This window comes from Lagopus leucura, unplaced genomic scaffold (assembly GCF_019238085.1).
Source record: "Lagopus leucura isolate 7727_CA_CO unplaced genomic scaffold, USGS_WTPT01 2-28_obj-0_obj, whole genome shotgun sequence".
Lineage (NCBI taxonomy): Eukaryota > Metazoa > Chordata > Aves > Galliformes > Phasianidae > Lagopus > Lagopus leucura.
In genome coordinates this window covers 5,001-24,810 of record NW_024963106.1, presented here as the reverse complement: position 1 = coordinate 24,810, position 19,810 = coordinate 5,001, and the positions used below count along the sequence as shown (strand labels likewise).

Below are 19,810 nucleotides of genomic sequence, written 5' to 3'. Positions count from 1 at the left end.
GAAAGTACACTCTTAATCATATATTTCAATTAATTCAGCCCAGTTGTTTATATCTCCTAAAATGTGAATATAAAATGGTGTTTATATGGAGGCATTTCAGGACAGGATTAGAAGATATTTTTAACTTTAAAAAATAAGAATGGGTTTATTATAATCAATTTCCAGAATACAGTCCATCTGGATTATATGGACAGTGAAGCTTAGAAAAGCTTACGGAACTCACAGAAAATCTACTGACATATGTCAGATTTACCTGTCGTTGTCACTGCTTTTAAACATCCCCCTTGACATCAGCAAGTTTCTATCATGTTTTATGACACTTAATTATCCCTAATTTTATCCAATTAACTTCATAACACATCTAAAGCAATTCAAATATTTTCTTAAATAAATGGTGGGAAAGCAGCAGTTAAAGGGAGGCACAAACATATCCCATTCAGGAAACTACAGTTCTCAGAGTGCTGAGGGGAAAAAGCCATAAACTTAAATTTTGGGTGAAGTCTGCCCACGTAATAGTAGATGAAAACTTAAACCTATACATAGGGGAGTCTTTTATTACTTAATCATACAGTGTTTTCTTCACAGGATTTTTTGCCTTATTCACTGAGAAAAAAAAAAAAAAAAAAAAAAAAAAAAAACCCAACTTATTGCAAATTTATATATATATATATATATATTCACTTCTTGATCTCCAATTGCCATCTACCATTCACCACTTCAAATCAGAAGGGAAGGCATTCATTTCTTTGTAGGTATTCTTGCATAGCTTTCACCCCAGCACCTCAGTGCTTTACGAAATATCTGTGGATTTGTCTTTGCCACATATGAAAAAAAAGGATGAAAAAAAAATAGGTGATAGAGTTAGTTCAATTTTTTGGGATGGAAACTGAGAATCACAGGTCAAGACCTAGATGCCCAACCTACAGACTCAAAACCAGGTTTTTTAGGAATTTGTAACATTTTTGGTGCATTTTGTCCCAGTCCAGCTGATGGCCATTGTATTTGTGACTGACCCACAGCTTTCACACTACTGGTGTCACAGTCTCCATCAAATTAACAGGCAAGGAACAGCTGGGGATGGGCTGCAGCACAGGAGGTGACTTCCCTCCACAGCAGGGGGACCTGGGGAGGGATGGAGTGAGGGCAGCTGCTCCTTGCAGGGCTTACTCCCACCGCCTTCAAAGGACCTAGCATGGTCAGAGGAGCTTCTTCAGGGAACCTTCTTAACCTCCATATCAGCAGCTCTATGAATGAACCCACTGCTTCTCAAAAAATCCAGTAAGTAAAAAGAAGAGCCAAATAAAAGCCACAACACTCAGTATTTTTTGGTATTTTTTAAAAATACCCTAAGCATTCAAAGCAGAATAATCAAAAATTCTGGAGGTGACTTTTTGTACCAATTCCCCGGCAGTACTAATGGAGAAACTTGTAGCAATGGTCATAGCAGCACAATGCTTTCAGACCAGAACATCATTTACATACCCCAGTGGTACTGAGTCAGGCTGAAGTTTCTCATTTATGCTGGAGTTAAGCCATGGCAGGCTGATAATTCCAATATATTTTCAACTTGTGTATTCAAATAGTTAAGCCATATTTGTGCTTTAAATAGTGCTGCTACAGCAAATATAAAAGCACTTTGCATTTCAAAATCCCCTTCAGGGGACAGAGCAGCTTAGAGGACTGGGACCAGGATATGTCACTCACCTCTTCCCTACCAGTTCTGGTTTGGGCAGGCCAGCAGCAGACAGTAAGGCCCTCTAGAAGCTCCCCAGGCAGCGTGTAGAGCTACAGAGACACTGTCCGCTCTCCTAGTGGTGTCACCTGTGCTCACCTCCATTATCTTCAGAGCAGCAGCACCAAGGCCAAGAGGTGAACAAGCCCAGGAGTTAAATTACCTTTCAGCTGCAGAGAGTAATTCTGCTAGACAAGAGGGAGTGCACTGATGTCATAACAGCACTGTAAGCCCTCCTCACTCCTGGTTATCTTCCTGGAGTGTAGATGCACCCTTGTTTTTCAGTTTGCTGCAGACATGAGGTTTGCCTGCTGGGGGACAGCAGTGACAGCACAGCATATGTTGCTGTAAGGACCCACTGAGGCATCTCCAGAGGGAGTAATATGTATTTGGCAAGGAAATAAAAACAGAAAAATAACAATAATTTTGTGATGGATACAGCATTAGAGGTGATCATGGCCCAGACGAGTGGAGGGATTCGTGGACAGGCAGCTTCTGCAGGCCTGTGGCACAGTGCTGCTGCTCAGTCATGAACCGAGCATTTGGGAACCATGCCTGGACCTAGGTGCTCTGAAAAATCAAATTTGCTTGTAAGTGAGCCAGAGGACTCTGCTGTACCTGGGAAACAGTGCCTGCCTGACACAAAGAACCACAATGCATCCTATTGTATGCAGCCCTCACAGAGTTGTGGGTGCTATCCAGAACAGTGTGCCTGCAGTGGATACACAACCTGGCTGCTGGCAGCCAGTTCTGTCATCACCACATTTACACCATCACAGATTAATTCAAGAATGCAAGTCATGTATTTTTAGATCATTTGATGTATTTCTTGTCAAAACATTTCGGTAGAATTGCTGCAGATAACTTTATTCAACAGAATTGGCCAGTTTTTGAAGCTGAACTGCAGAAAGGATAGGATGAAGGTAGCTATAGACAAGGTGAGCCCTGCAGTCCTATGGGATGCTAAGTACCCCTGGCTGGCATTACAGCATCTTCATGGTGCAGGAAGATCACCTACACACAGGGCAGGCTCTTCTTGGGTTTGCTAGAGCAGTGTTGGGAACAGATTGCAGCAGCTGTGGTAGACAAACCAGTTGCATTACAGCAGATGTTTTGCCTTGACAGCTCCTGCACACACTAATAACACTGTCTTTCTGCATGCTGAGGAGGAGAGACAACTCGTCTGGAACAGCATGCTAGAATCTTTCCTGTCTGTCAGCAGAGCCTCTACGTTAGTTGTAATTTTTATGCATTAGTGTTCTGGTATCTCTGTCCATGCAAAATTGGACCCTGTAGAGGAGTAATTTTTTGCCTGACTTCCTAAGGAAATGAAGCTTGTTGCAATCAAGCTGTTTGTGTGTCTGTGTGGGTCCCCCTTTATCCTCCTTGTAATAAGTTCTAAGCTCCTCAGCTGATTTCAGCTGAGTTTGATTGGCAACAGGCTCAAAAATAAATGTTTCCACACATGGCATGAACATAAGACTCTCAAAATAAGAAGTCCAAATGGTGCCTCTCAGTGACAAAGGGTAAGATCTAGCAGGTTCTACAGGCAAGATGTATGAAAGACAGCTGAGGTCCCTTGATTTGTTTAGCCCAGAGTAGTGGAGGCTGAGGAGAGGGCTTGTAGCAGCCTACAGCTCCTCACAGGGACAGCAGCAGGGCATGAGGGAATGGCATGGAGCTGTGTCAGGATTGTGTGTTAGGGAAAGGTTCTTCACCAGAGGATGGGGGGCATGAAACAGGCTGCCCCAAGTGCCAGCGTTCAAGGAGCATTTGGGCAGTGCTCTCAGACATAGAGTTTTGAGTTTTGGGTGGTGCTGTGTGAAACCAGCAGTCAGTCTCAAAGATCCTTGCAGGTCCCTTCCGGCTTGGGATATTCTATTAATCTCTGACTCTGTGATTTTACCCTGTCAGAGCAAGCAAGTTGTTAGGTATGTTCAGCATAAAAGTATCGACAGCCATAACTGCGCGTGTGATGCTAATTACAGAAACACAAAATAACCAGCTGTGAATGGGACCATTCCATGCTGACTCTTGTGCATTTATTAGATTATTCAAGAAAATTATCAAAAAGTCAGTTCTAACAGCGTGAGGATTCAAGCCGTGCCATAATGGGAAAAGAAGAGACACTGAAATGACTTCTTGAAGGTGACACCCTCTGAAGTGGTGACATTCAGGTGCTACAGGAGAGGATGTGACTTCTCAGGTGCCTTTCTGGAACTTCCACTTAAACTGAATTATCCTGTCTACATCTTCAAGTCATGCCAGCTGAAGTTTATCCTCCGATGGTTAAACCAGCAGCCCTTCTTACTTAGGGAAAACACAGCTATCTGTAAAAGACCTGGAGGGCTGACATATAGAGTTGGTGAGAACAGAACTAAGAGACAAGAATGCTTCTTGTGCTGACACATCTAATATCTCACAGTCCCCACACAAACCTGGGTTTGCCGCCCTTTTACAGTCACTGAATATGCATGAATGTTCCAAAATGTTTGTGCTAGGACATGCACTTATTGCTGAATCCTGGGAACTTCACACCTGCTAAATAAAATCAAAGCAGTCTTTCAGGGAGATTTCAAGTTAACAGCAAGCACTTTTTTCTGTGAGCATTTTCCAATAAAGCAAGCTACTGTCATTAAGAAGAGGCTTTTCAATCAAGATACTCATCTGTCCACCCACGAGTTCTCTATGTCTTTTGTATATTTTTTAATGAAAAATGTCAGCTTTCAGAAACCGAAACTACTCACTGCCATTTTTATTAAAAAATGAAGAATGGAAATGATAAGGAAGACTTGTCTATGTACAGAAATGACAATTGTTTATCCAAAACTTTTATTTAAGCAACAATGGTGATTATTTCTAGTGATTAATTTTAAGAACACACATGCATAGGCTTCATGTTGGCACCACCTGTGGCTCTTCAGCTCATACCTCTGCCCTTGTATCTCTGTTTGCTGGACTCAAGGCTGCTCAGTGGAATCATGGCCTGACCCCCTGCTTGGCTGACTCACCAGGAGGCTCAGGTGGGACAGAGGTGCCAAGCAGTCCAGCTGAGATCTGACAAGAGGACTAGATGCTGATTTAGCCTCCAAGCAATTGCAGCCTCCACAGGGGACAATGGTGTTAGGGGAGAACCAGAGTGGTTTGACAACAAGGTCATGGAGTAGAAAGGAAAATCAGAAAGAAATTAATGTGGGCATTCATAGTAATAAAGAATATTGCTTAGATTAACTGAATAGGAACCTTACTTGATCTGACATACATTAAGGGGATATTTAAAAATGCAAGTGTGACTATTAGTAGTCCTTGTAGATCCTGTTAGCTAATTTAGGGAAATGAATGAAAAGTTAAAGAAAACAACAACACGAACACACACAAAAGAAAAAAGGATGGAAAGGAAAGGGAAGGGAAAGGAGAAGAAAAAGGGAATTGACAATAATTTCATCTTTCTACTTCTATTTTCTGAAAGAATGAGAAGTCAAATAAGGCTGTTACTTCCTCTGTAGAAATACCAAGTGCTGCTTAATGAGGTTAAATTCTCCTGGTTTTTTTCTGGATTTAGACAGAATCCATTCCAGCAGAGGGTTAAAGATCTGAGGACTGAGATGAGTGGCAAAACTTCAATCACAGAGCAGAAGCTGGACTTGAATCAATACAGGAAATGTGGCCCATTTTCAGGTTGTTAAAGGAATTGTGGATTTTACAGCACACAAATTTTCTGTAGGAATTTTTCTGCATTTTTTTTTTTAATTCTGACCAATTCCTGCCCCTTTTGAAGATTCAGATGCATTGAGTGAAGTGCAGTGCTGAAACAGGGCATATTTATTGACAATGAAATGAGAGCAGTACGCTTCCAAGCAATTTAAAAATAACTCCATTCGATTAGTTTCAATGTAAGGATGATAGCACAGAGGATTATTTTTTTGTTGTAGTAAATTATTTATGTGAAAGTCTTTTTCCCTTTAACAAGTAAATCTTCCTTGACACAATTGCATTAGGACTCCTGGATTTCATAACGGGGTTATCAATGGATGCATACAGATTTTCTAGGTAAGCTAAGCTCAGGCCTTATAGAAAATCGACCACTGTACTTCCATTGTCACAAATGCTCTTCCATGGTACATGCATCAGGGGTGTGAGAATAACGGACTGCTGCTCAGGGTTTTCTCCTGTTCCTTGCTGTGTGGGAAGTCGTGTTTGCTGGGGTGATAGAAAGGAGCCCCATCTTGATGGTGGAGACGGCGCCCATGGCAGTACTGTGGTCCTACATTGAGCTGAAAGCTGCTCTGCATGGCTCAGTGTCACATAAACCCAGCAGGATTGCATGGGGGGTCATGTGTGCAAAGAGGGGGAGGAGCAGCCAAACCTTCACCTACAGGCATCCCTGTCCATCTGTAGATGCATATCATCCCCTGCACCACAGTATCAGCATTGTCTCTCTTTCAGCACTATTTTTTCTCTGCACAGCAGCAATTCTAATATTCTTCTTTTATTACCACAGGAAAAAAAATAATCTCATCTTCCTCCTGCTGTTCTTTTCATCTCATTGTGAACAAATGAATGGTACAGCAGTAACTGCCCCCCAGTAGATTTTGGCCTGGGTCCTCTAGGTTTTTATGTAGCAGAATATGAAACTGGAAGTAGCAGGATCCTCTGAGGATTAATTTTTCAGAAGACGATGCAGAATCAGGCACAGACTAGTTGTGTGTCTTCCTTGGGTATATTTAAAGGCACATGTACCCTCCATGTGCTGCCAGGGAATAACTGAAACCCCTCCAATTTATATGGCATTTCTATAATTCCTGCTTCTTGCTATGTACAGTAGTGCGGCATCACAAACATATAGACACAGCAAGGAATAATCTTGTCTAAAGCTGGACACAGAGAGTCTATTAAAGGGGATGGGTAATGCGCAAGCCAAGGACAGGCTGGGGAGAGAATGGGCTGTAAGGATCAGCTCTCAAGAAAAATCAGGCTTCCTGATTGGAATGGAATAGAAAATTTCAGTTGGAAGAGACCATCAAAGATCATCCAGTCCAAATGCCCGAGCATTTCAGGGCTAACCAGAAGTTACAGCACATTCAGGAGGGCATTGTCCACATGCCTCTTGGACACTGACAGGCTTGGGGCAAAAATTAGGAACTGCACTTTTTTAATTAGGAAGAGCACTTTCCAGATCATGGAACTGACATACAGTAATGCTATTCAGAGGTGAGAACAGGGGGAAAAAAAAATCCAACAGACCACCAGAGTCTGCTGTGATGGATATAGACATGCAAGTAACCACACCTAAGAGCCCAATAGCTTATGGCATCAAACACCACCAGCTGAGTAAAAGCAAATGAGCTGTTTCCTGTGTGGAAAATACTATGCCTGCTTGTCCTAAGTTTGCCTTGAAACTTGCCTTTCTATGAACTCCCACTCAACAAAGAGCAGCGAGACTCGCACCTAAAGCTCAGTTTAAGCTTCAAAAGCGATGCCTAGGACAGTGCATGAGCCTGTACCAGTAAAGTCAAGCCTTCTGACTGTTCTCCCATTTGGCATTTCAGAAAAATAGAGAAGTTTCAGAAGGCATTTGGAAAGGTGACAGACTCAGGCTCTGAGAGGCTTGTCATAAACCAGTGAGCTCCCGCTTCCCCTCCCCATCCTCAGCAGCTCCTGTTCACCTTGGTGCTGACACTGCTGCCTGGCAATGTTCAGGATGTGGTGCTCCAGCTGGGAGGAGTGATGGGAGCATCCCCTGGCCTGTCTAACCTCTGGCCTCACTGCCACAAACACTGGGATTTTAAGCAAATTTCCAAGTTTTTTCTCAAAAACTGGGTGCTTTGTGAACTCTCTAAACTGCCAACACAAGATGCGTGTCTGTCAAAAATATTGGCTTGATAAAAGTAGACGGTGACACACCTGCCACAAGTGTTTCTCCTCCTTTGCCCTTGAGAATTTAAACCTTCAGATATTAACTCTCGGGAGCTCAGAGCTTCTACAGGCCATTTCTGTTTGAATATTTTACCTTTGAATTGAGTATTTTGAGATCATTTTCTTTTTTTGTTGTTGTTCAAAGGCAAACTAGAAATTATTCTTCTAACCATGTTCTGTACATTTGGGCTGATTTAATCTCCTGTGTAAATATCTGTACCTTCTATTTTCTGACCTTCTGAAAGCATACCTTCATTTCCCACTTTGTCTTAAAGCTATCTCCAGAAGAATTTAAAAAATTTAAACAAGTGAAAAATAAATTAGAATTAAAGAAAAATAAGTGGCAGAAAACAACTTCATGTATTATACACAGTTCTTTTGTGGATCTCTATTAAAAATGCAATGCAATTAAACAAATTGCTTTCTGTCACTCATAGCAGTTTGTGTAATGGGTTGATGTGTTAGCACAAGAGAAGGAGTTCTGCTGTTCAGTTCCCCTAAGCACAGTGTTCAGGGGCTGGAGAGGAGCAGGTGAGAGCTGTATAGGTTCCAGATCAGGCGTGACTCAGAGAAAAGTCCTGCTTTCCTTCCTGAAGAAAATCCATGAGCAATAATTAATAAATCACCATGCTCCAAGAGTTAGTGAAGCACACTGCAAAAACAGACACCAGCCTTCCTGTGTTATTTTTTTTCCAACAGCCTTCGCAGAGCAGCCTGCTCTTTGGCTGGAGCTGATCTACATTACAGCTGGGTCAGATTTTGCCTGATTTTAAATGGGTTCTTATTGATTGAAAGTAGATCTGAGCTCAGGCAGAGGCAGGAGAGGCCCTGCCATCAGCAGGTCCAATTATGCCACAGAGGGGCTGCAGCTGGAGCTCAGCACAGCCCCCACACCTCCAGCAAATGCTTTAGTGCTCTGCAGGACCTGTGCCAGAGATCTCTGCCCGTTACAAGATGGAGTTACCAGGCAGATGGAAGCGATCCAAAGCAGGGCTGTGCAGCAGAAAAGGCAGCAGATTACAGCCCTCAGCTGAAGGCTGCTTTTCTCCTCCCTGGCTGAGAGCAGAAGGTGCTCTTAAAGCCCTCACATTGAAGAGAAAGGGCAGTGTGGCACTGCCACTCAGCACAGCCACAAATGGTGCAGCTTTTCTAACCTAAAAGAAAGAAAGATCTAAAATGCTGGTGGACCTTACTAATAGGCACAGGCTGAAATTAGAGCATTGCAGAGAAAACAGTTATGTTACAAGAGCCATGGTTTCTGCCCCTCACAAGCTGACAATCTGTGAAGGCAGCCAAATCTTCCTGAGAGAAAAAAAAAAATTGGATACAAACAAGCAAGCAACCATAGATTGCAAAAAAAAAAAAAAAAAAAAAAAAAAAAAAAGAGTGCTGCACATGCAAGATCTCGGGGGTGACGAAGAGGACACAGCAAACAATGCCAGCTCAGTCTCAGCAATCCTTGCAGCACATCTCGATGCGCTCATCTCCCTGCTTTCATTTCTCTCCTGTCCCGAGTGAAGGGTTTGTGTTTAATAACATCGTTTGCATCAGTGTGTCCCAGCTGACCAAGGTACCGGGGCTGGGAGAGATTAGCATGGTAATCTCATTCTGATGGATAAAATTAGCAGAGATATTCCCTTGAATGGATAGCTGCCATTGGCGAGATGCCGTGCTTAGAATCAATTACTAAATTACTTTGAGCTCTAAGTCGACAGTAACAGAAAAAAATTGGCATCGACCAAAGTGAAATAAGATAAAAAATATGCGATCATTAAATCTCTCACTACTATTCGCGAATGTGGCTCACAAGAACTGCACAAAAAATAAGGCAGAATTTAATTTTTAACAGTGGTCCCTGTCATCATTTCAACCAGTGCTGCGTGAGCTGTGGAGCCCAGCCCTCCTGCTCAGCTTCCTGGAGGTTGGGGGCACTGCATGGGGACTGAGGCCAGCAGTGTGCAAGTAGAGGGGATGGACAGGGCTGTGCCAGCACAAACCCTTCCTTTGTGCAGTTCTTGCTCCTGTATGTGCTTACTGCTTTGTAAAACATTAAGAAAAGGCAGGTTCCTCTCCCAGTGAACACAGCTGGGGGCTGTTCAGTGCACACATGCAGTGTGCAGAACTCACAGCTGTGGCTAACACCTCATGTTACCTGCTCTAGCATATGGGAAAAAAAAATGAATTAGTATGATTATGATAGGAAAAGGGATCTCTAGAGCATCATCATGCTGTCCATTGCATAGTCAGGGGTTCCCCCAAAATTTAGGCTTAAACAAGGTCAAACTCTCTCATCTTCATTACTGGCAAAAATATACAACATACGTTTTGCCACCCATTTGACTTGCTGGGCACTCTGCAGTGACAGTGTGTGTCAGAAGGAGAAGAGCGTGCATTATTTTTGCTAAGTTTTTGGAAGTGACCATAGACTTCAGAACTTTTGGGTGCCCTAGCCACAGGCATTGGCACTTGGACAACACCAGGATTTGGAAGCTTGTCCATTTGAGTGCATGCACCTGGAGACCTCTGGCTGCTTGGCAGCCCCTACAGACTCAAGGCAGAGTGTAAATAATTGCTCAGTCCATCTTTACTGGATTAGAAGGGCAAGAGAGAAAAAAATACCGTGTTACTCAGAAAATACAGGATGTGGCTCATTTTACCTTCAGCTCTTTCCCGTTACCTCAGCTATAGTTATGGAGCTTCAAAACAAAAAGTAAACTAAAAAAATCCAAGCGAAACACACCCAGTTAGACAGCAGGGATGTAGTAAAAAGAAATGTGAAAGAACCTTTTATCAGCTTTAAACAGTGGGAATCGCAGTAGCATAAGTAATTGATAATATTATTAGCACAGTATACATATCAGCTGTCGGGATATTATGAGGACTGAATCCAATCTCTGTTGAGGGAGTCAGGGTCAACATCATTAACTATAGATCCTGTCCTGGTTTACATATAGAGCCCTCGGGCCAAGTGTCTGCCAGATACATCTCTATAGATGTGCATAGCTATAGGACATACAGGGGGCTAATCACACACATCAGTAATAGACAACAAGCTTTTGTTTATCTGAAGGTTTACTGGAATTAACTGATTAGTGTCAAGTTGACACAATAACTTTTGTCTACAATGTAGTAGATCATTTTGATGGTTTTATTGATGGAGTGTTGTCTAATGTAAATTGTAAGGGTAGCTGAATGAAGTAGGAAAGATTTTAGTTAAACAGAAATTCAAAAAGCCACTAGGAAGCCTATTTTTAAAATGTCACATTCTGTAGCCCTACGGATGCCATAATAATGGTAACAGTGATGGCAACAACAGCAAATAAGGGAATTTAAAATAGAAATAAACTCTGTCTATTCATGAATTTAACTCTAACTTAAGCCTTCTGATAAGAAAACTTACATTAAATCTGCCATCTCTCCTTCACAAAAATAGAGTCAACCTAATGAAACAAAAGGGAAAATGAAGTAACCTATTTGTCTAAATCCCAGAACGGCCCCATTTAGAATAAAAATATGAAAAATATTTAACAGAAGATATCTGTTGTGGTAAACAAATTGATTCTTTGTGTGGATTCGTAATATTTTATCCCCTGTTTGCTATAGCTACTTTCTTCTAGAGATACTAAGGAAAAGGCTACTTTGATGCATGAAATTGCTTCTATGGACTGGTCTCAGCTTTCTACTCTCATGGTTGCACAACATAGCTAGGAGCTCATGCTTTAGAACTGCACATAAACATATTCATCTTCCAACATAAATAACAATAGGCTTTTCTGACCCAGCTATTAAATTATCTGGTGCAACTGCTGGACAATCTCCTTGTAAGTAAGCTCAGGGAATACAATGATTATGTCATGAGCGCTTCAAATATCAGAAAGATGCTGTATGGTCTGAAATACTTATATTCTGCTATAAATAATGGAAAACTAATTCACATTCTTTTATAACTTCAAGATCACCTTCTTTTTCTTTCCAGGCACAAACTGTTCTCTCCACAATAGCAAGTCAAAATAATTAGGCTAAGACAAGGGGGATACTGTGCATCACAAAATGAAGTAATTAAATTTAAGCAGCATTATCAATGATGCCCAGTTCTAACCATCGAGGCTGCAGTTAGTAACCCCAGTCTGTCCCTGTATCAAAAAGCTATTTATTCTTCATTACTGGCTATCCCTGGTTTATAGGGATCTATTGTCATTAAAGCAACTTATAGGAGGAACAGTTAGTGCAGTGATATTATGGAAATAGCCATTTCACAGCTCACGGGTAAAGTAGCATTGACTCAGAGCCTTCCAGCCATTGTTAGACATGGTGAAATTTCATCTGTATCATTTATCACCATTGATGATTCATTACATTTGTTTGCCTTATAGGAATGTAATAGAGAGTGAAATCGCATCACCAGAGAAGACCTGCAGTTTGGAGATCCCATTTATGCAACTCCTGCAGAAATCTATATGCAAGGTCTACATTTTAGATGTATACTACAGCTTCCTTGCTTCTCTCCCGTATGACACTCATTAGCATTTGCTAATTGTCATTACACTACAGAGACTGCTACTATCTGAGAAAGCATAATATCCAGAACTAAGCTTTCCAAAGGTGCTTTCTCAGGTGCCTTTAAATCTGAGGATGGAGAAGATTACAAGAGCTTCTTACATGGAAAGTAATGAAAGTAAATGGATGCTTAGAAAGGTTGTATCATTCTTGAAGAAGCACAAATCAAGTTAAGTAATTTATTTTGTGTGCTTCCCTTACCTGAGAGTGCACTAACACATCTAAGAAATCACAGCTCATCTTCAGCAGTGTGTGACTCAGCAATTTTCTGAAGAACTCTGCCTCTCTCTTCAGAAGTGCACAATATTATTGAAACCTAATATTTGGTCAGAGCCTGGTATTCTGGTCTATTAGACACATTAAATCTATGCTTGTTTGAAACTGGCTGTATACCCCATCAGTCCAGATTTCTGCCTAGTTATTATAAAAATTAACTTGAAATTGAGCTTGATTTCAGGCTAGGAAAAAAAGTCTCAGTTCAGGGCAACACAATGTTCCACGTGAGCTCTCCAGTAGTCAAACCCAAACATACAGGCATTTGGCTTTCATACAAAACAAGTCATTTTTAGCCTGCATTAAAAAGTAGCTCCTTGGCAGTGTTATAAGCTTTCTGAAATAATTTTTATTTTAAACAAGATGTTAAAATACCTAGCAATTGATTTTCTATGGACCTTCCACATAGCAATTTGCATCATAAAAGTTCCATTATTACAACATCAAGTCAGGAGTGGCTGATAAGATGCAAATACAGTACGTTGCCACTTATCCTTACAGAGAATCATCTTTTATACGAAAAGAACCTTTGACTTGCAGCCATATATGTCAAGGATTCTCAGCTGTTCCAGGCAACACAGAGTTACACAAGCACGAGAAAAAGAAAAACCCTTTGTGGTCTGCACAAAGGCCAGGTACAACAAAGATCATAGAACTCAGGAACTTGGCAGAGTGACAGCCCTCTTCCCCATGATTTCTCAGAGAAGTAGGAGTGGCCTACATTAACTTTTTTTTATGTGTGCATGAGGCTGTGAAAGAGAAATCAGTTCAGAGCTCCTGCCATGGACATCATCACCATGAAATCCATCCCAGCATCTCATGTCTACAGTAAATACCCCAACTTCTTCAGCATCTACAAGAAGAACGGAGCATTTAGATTTTAAGTTCTTGTATGAGAGGAAGTTGGTTTTTCCAAGAGTGTTTCCCCCTCAGCCATCACAGCTTGTCTTTTGGTCTGTCCTCTGCTGACTCTTTGCTTCCTTCTTTCTGCACAAGTATTTTCCAGGAAACATTTGAGCACGCTGCTGTCCCCCTGCCTCCCTACCTTTTTTCTGTCTTAACTTGTACTTTAACTCTCAGAAAACTTTGTCCATCTCTTCTCCCATTTCACCAAGAGCATAGCAAAAAAACACAGCAATTGCCAACACGCAATTAAAAGGTGCGAACTTTTACTCCCAATTCTTTTGGCTCCAGACACCTCCTAGGAGCCTGTTTTCTCTTGCAGCTTCTTTTGCCATCCCACTAGCACTGAAAAAGATGAGATACATAATAACAGAAGATGCCATTATTTGTCACTGGGCTCACTGTGTCAGAGCAATACAAGGTCTCTTTGTGCTTCTTTGTGTAAAAACATCTCTAGTTCACAAGTTCATCAAACTAAATAATGTGAAATACATAGGTAATATTCCATTTATATGAAGAGGTTATCTTGATGGCAAAAATATTCCGTAATCATTCAGACCAAAAGGAAAAACCTGAGACAGAAGACTTTATACCACTTCACCCCACAACTACGTGTTTGATAGCAATCTTACGTTAGCATAACAAATAAGAAGGAAAGTGTAAAAATTATGACTAGTAAGGAGTTTAAAAGAATATTTTTCATTATGATTAAATAATTTTGAGGGTTGTCATAAACAATGAAATAATCCTGAGAGAGAGGTTTTCTATCTCCATGTAATATGAAGGCTGTGCATTATATAAAATGAGGGGGAGCAAAAAAATTTTGCTTATCCCAGGATTCTAATTGCTTTATCTTGCCAAAATTTTTTGTCGGGTCAAAAACAAAGACCCTCATTCAGTAGTTACCAAGGCTTTCTCCAGGAAAATTCCCCTTGGCCTCATCATTTTCTCTGCAATTTTCACAGTGTTACAGACAACTCACAGCTGCCCCATGGTATAATGTGTTGGTCGTGATATCCTGTTAGATGTGTTATATGCATGCGAGTTTGCTGGTATGATTTAACAATGTGCAAAACACAGAATAGTTATAATTTAAAATGTAGGAGGAAAATGCTATTTCAATCACTGCTAATTTGCATTCCATATCCCCCAAACATCATAATAATATTATAAGGTATTGATCCAAGCATGACCATTTGATTTCACATCAATACTAATATGACTTTTCTGTGATCTGTTGACAAGTGGGATTTCTCTGAGTGAAATATATACATACCAATGCCTAACTACTTTCACTAGTAAAACTGGATTCAGCTGTTCTACATGAAAATCTTTCCTTCTTTGATATAACAGTGTCTCCCCAATACTGTCTGCTGTCTAGAAACATATTATCTTAAAGACAGAATCTGGGCAGAAAAAGTGATTATGCTATTTAGGAGCAAGAGTCCCTCAAAATTTTATTCCCATTCTCAGTGTGGTTGTTCAAGACCTGACAAAGACTGCTGGAATAGTGACCTTCTAGTGAATTTCTCTAGTGTATGTAAATAATAAAGCTTCTTTTAAACAGTTCTTGCTTTAGCAGTTTCTATGTGCAGACACCAAAAATCACATGGATCCCACAGCCCTGATTCCTGTCTCCCACTAGGCAAACCTACAAGATGACACTCAAACAGCCTTTCATTTTTTCAGCACTGCTGCTGTAGTTCTTCCTATTAAATCTGTCTCTAGCAACATTACCCAGAAGTTTTAGCTTTTTTTTTTTTTTTTTTTTTCCCCTCCTAGTGGTTGAAGTCTACCCAGTGCTCAGAGCTAATGATCCATCTTTGCTGCAGAAACCCACAAAGAGATTCCCTTTCCCATCTATACACATATACCCTCAGAACCAACAGTTTCAGATCAAGACAGCACTTTTAGTCATAGCAGACCTGGATCTTACTGATGCAGAAAGTTTGATGAAGAGAATGCAGACTGTCTGGGGAATGTGCTAAAGTGAGCTGTTACTGGGTTCATCCCAGATTTATCCCCAAACCAGCTATCCCAGTTTCCTCACAGAAGCCACAGGACCCAAGGAACAGACAGATTTCCACTTTCCTCAGGTGAGATACGTGTTCCATTGTCTGCCAAGACCTGAAAGTTGTCCACAGCCACAAAATCCAGATAAAACCGTAACTGTTCCTGGGGCACGGTTTTACCACAGGAGGCCCCCATATCTTTTGTTGACATGGCAGATCTGTGACCCTTCTTCTCTAAGTGAAGTTACAGTTAATGCTGAAGACTGCCAGTAAGACTAAGTAAGGTACATAGATCCAGTCATGGTATGGGACAAGTCAATACTGTCTCAACCTTTACCTTCAATCTCAAATGTCACTTTCCTGTACACTTTTGGTTGGAGCCCACATGCAGGAAAATGAATCCCTGAGAACTTCAGGCTCATCTAACTTTGTCAGACCCTTCTCATAAGCAGTAGTCTTCTAAAGCAGCACTGTAACGATGAAAGTAATAAAAGCAAGGGTAATTGTGATGAGTTTATGTTACATAGAAAAAGCATCTCCTCACTTATCCACACGCACACACACCTGCAGTCCAATCACTGGGTAAAAATTTCACAGGGGCAGGGGACAAACTCCAACAGGTGATCCAAAGCAATTTAAATTATACTGTGAGCTTGCCAGGGCTCCGCCATCTCCTGCTTGGTTCTTCTGATAGGCTGTGTGTGAATGCAGTGTGTATTACTCTGTGCCCTACCATCTACTCAGCTTTGCACATCACTTTCTTTACTTTTGAAGATATCAGCATATTGCAGCATACAACTACAGAACCTGAAAACTCAATTAATGTGCTATTTACATGAGTATTAACTAGAACAATGCCTATAAATGCATTAAGAAAAAAAATGCCTTCCTACAAATAGCAAATAAACTTTTAAGAACTGACCCAGTGCCAATCCTTTCAGCGCCTGTCGGAATATAGGCAATTATATTACTTAATGGCACAACACAAGTTCCCAGAGTACACACATAAACCCACATTTTCCAAGAGAGGCTTCATCATGGATTACATAAAAGGTTTCAGTGAAATCTGCAGTCTTGTTTTCATTTAAAGGTAATATCCATTCACATTCTCAACGCAAAAAGATAATTTACCCTTAATTTAAGGACCCCTCACATCAAGCATAATCAGCTTAAAGAAGACATGTGGTCAGCATAAAAAAAAGATATGTTTCACATCTTACATCTACTGCTTTTCATTCAGGTTCAGCACTGCATTCTGTTCCTTCTCTCTGCTGTTTCTCCTCAGCCAGCACTATCCCTCTTTTTCTGAAGCCCTGGCAGAGCAAGTCTGGGCTCAGCCATCAAGGCTCAAGAGTCCCCACAAGTACCCTTTTCATATGTCCTTAGCAAAAACTGACCATATAGAAGCCAACTTGAGCCTGTAATTTCATTTTGATCGCAATGAAATCAAGAGACTGTCATATGTGATTAGCAGGAAGGCATTGTTGTACTTCCCAAGTTAGCACATGGGGCTGGATGGTAGCGATTCAATTGATTGATTGGAATATTTTTTTACTGGGAGGCTAAAAACGAGCAGCTACCAGCATTACATTGCTTTTACAGAGAAGCTTGGGATCATCCATCACAAACTACTTGCAAATGAGAGTGCTGCTTAAGTAACAGCAGAATAAGTACAGCCAGACTCTACCAGGCTGCCTTATGGAAATAACAGGACAGCTACAAAAACAAAACAAAACAAAACAAGGAGCCACAGAGCAAGGCCAACCCAGACAGGAGCAGCTACCACACCACTCAGGTTATTACCTACCTGTAGCTCTAACATCATTGCCAGGAAATACCAGGGGCTGGTAGGAAGTGCACAGCTCTTCCTTTAACCATGAGCAAACTGCCCACACCTGAGCCCCCAGAAAGGTCCCAGCCCATCGACCAGGTGCTTCTTGCCCACCATTGAAGACTGGCTAATTTCCCTCAGTCTTTCAGGTATGTGCCACTGCTTTGACTTCTTGCTCTTGTAGGCAGAGCAGAATAGGGAAGACTGCAGTTTTATGCAGGAGTCACAGAATATCCTACGTTGTTGGGAGGGACCTACAAGGATGATGGAGTCCAACTCCTGGCTCCACACAGGGCATGCCAAAAAATCAAACCTTATGTTTGAACGTGATGTCCAAATGCTCCTTGAACTGCAGCAGTTGAGGTCATGACCACTGCCGTGTGGATTCTGTTCCATACCCACAACCCTGTAGTGAAGAACTTTTCCCTAACACCCAACCTGACCTTGCCTGACACAGCAACAAGCCATTTCCTCAGGCACTGTCAGCAGAAAGCAGACAATGGCAGTGCCCCTCTGCTCCCTGTGAAGAGGCCTCCCCTCAGCTTCCTCAGCTCTTGGCTGAACAAATCAAGGGATCTTAGCTGCTCCTCATACATCTTGTCCTCCAGACCCTTAAAGACCCCTCTAGATCTCTCAGGAGCTGCTGTGTGCCTCAGAAGAACCATGGGAGCTGCTGTGGTTAACCAGTGGAGCAGCACTGCCTGCCTTCAGCCCCTTCTTCAAGCAGGACTTGGAGTACCTTGCCTGAAGGCAGCGTGTCTTTACAGGAATGAATTCAGGACTGCACCCTGTGTCTCCTTGTCACTGGCCGCCTATTCTGAGAAAAGAGGCCTCTTTAACATTCCTGTGACCTCTTGACTTGAAATAGTTATCTTGCTGTGGGAAGAACGTACCTTTCCATCTTTCTTACTGCCTCATTCAACCTCACTGGAGTCATTGATACAAACAGGCATAGAAACATAAAATTGCCATAATTGGGTCAGGCCATAGGTCTGATGGTGGCCAGAGATGATTGCTTAGAGAAAGAACAGAAGAAGTGCACAGAGAAGGGCCCTTCTCCTTGGTGGATCTGCCCAGCTGCCAGCAGGTTAAAGGCCAGCGTGGAGCTGGAGCCAGCATCCATCACCTTATGATGCAAATACCAAAATACTAAATACCAGAGAATGACAGACCCTTGAGTTTTTTAAACTCATACACATCCTTTTTTATGAAATAAGACAAAAATATATCTGCAATTGTATGTGGTATGGAGTCTTATATATGGGTTACTAATGTCAACATGCTTCTGTACCTGCAAGAAAAGACAAGGATTGGCACTTTCTGACCATATTAAAGACATAAAGTATTTTTTTCCTACCACTAGGATTTCTTCAATTCATTTTAAAGATGTTTTCACTTCATTTCTTCCCCCTTCACCATACTCTGTGCATGTTATGAGGTGCTTCACAACCTCTGTGATCCATCCTTCTAGTTCCCAGCCCCATTACTGACAAAGGGGTCACACTCCATACCTATATATGTTGTGCTCCATACCATAAAGATCGATTCGCACAAGCAGGCTCGCAGCCAGCAGGCACTTCAACACCAAGAGTTCAAGCCAAACCCATTTGAAACCACCATCTTTTAAAGGTCTTGGAGGTTTTGACCAACTTTAGTGAGCTCTGAGGCCTGTAATAGATGCTGCTCCCATTGCACAGCACATCACACTATCTTTGCAAAGCTGTACATGTTCCTACAGCTTGAAATGGAATGTAGTCCTGCTCTTTCTTCTGTGTGCTGCTCTGCAAGGGGCAGGAAGTATCCCTGGCTATAAGAAGTGGTAGGGTTTAAAAAAAGACGTGACATCAAATATCAGTATATATGTAAGTGGGAAAAGCATGGCTTCCAGAATAGGAGGGAAATGCCATACCAGCTTGCAATACATGGGGCAGTGCTCCTGCCTGGTTGCTCCTGTGTTGTTGCCGTTGGAGGCTCTCCTGGGCATAGCTGAGTAGACAAGTACAATTTTGCTGTATGTTTCTGATTTCACAAAAGTGCTTAAACTTAAGGCTGTGGTGTTGTCATTTTTGCTTTTTATGGGACCAAGAGAAGGCTGAGTTCTCATCAAGTTCATAAGGTGAGAGAGGCCTTCTAGCTTCTGGGTTTAGCCTGAATACATACAAGGAGCATCCCTACATTTATTCCATTAGGGAAAAAAAGAAAAGCAGCATCCAGCCCCAGACCCTGCTCATTGCGGGTGTGAGAAGAGTGGCCGCAGTCTCGGAAGGCACCAAATGCCCGGCTTCCAGTTGCCCCTGGCTGCAGCGGCAGAAATCTGTGACTTGGCCGAGCTCTGCTTCAGGGGGAATGCAGAGCCTTCTCCGTCGGCTCTCCAGCTCCCAGGACCTGTGCTGCCCCGGTTGTCCCAGCAGCTGCCCGCTGAGCACTTCTGCCTTTCACATCCTCTTCCCCTGCTTGCACAGCTTACAGCTAGCATTTCGCTTTTTTTTTTTTTTCCCTTTAATGGCAGAAAGGCCTCCCCGCCTAATCTAATTCCTGCTCCTTTGTCACAAGCAGATGTCACTTCTACATCTGTGCGTCTGCTCG

The 19,810-nt window shown here is 41.9% G+C and overlaps 1 long non-coding RNA gene across 1 annotated transcript; it reads right to left on the bottom strand.

Annotated features, from left to right (window-relative positions):
- Positions 1 to 12,931: 12,931 nt before the first annotated feature.
- Positions 12,932 to 17,225, bottom strand: LOC122190996. The gene is made up of 3 exons (XR_006182274.1): positions 17,201 to 17,225; positions 15,731 to 15,863; positions 12,932 to 13,726 (listed from the first exon to the last, which is right to left on the bottom strand). It is a non-coding gene; the product is annotated as an uncharacterized LOC122190996 (long non-coding RNA).
- Positions 17,226 to 19,810: the final 2,585 nt, after the last annotated feature.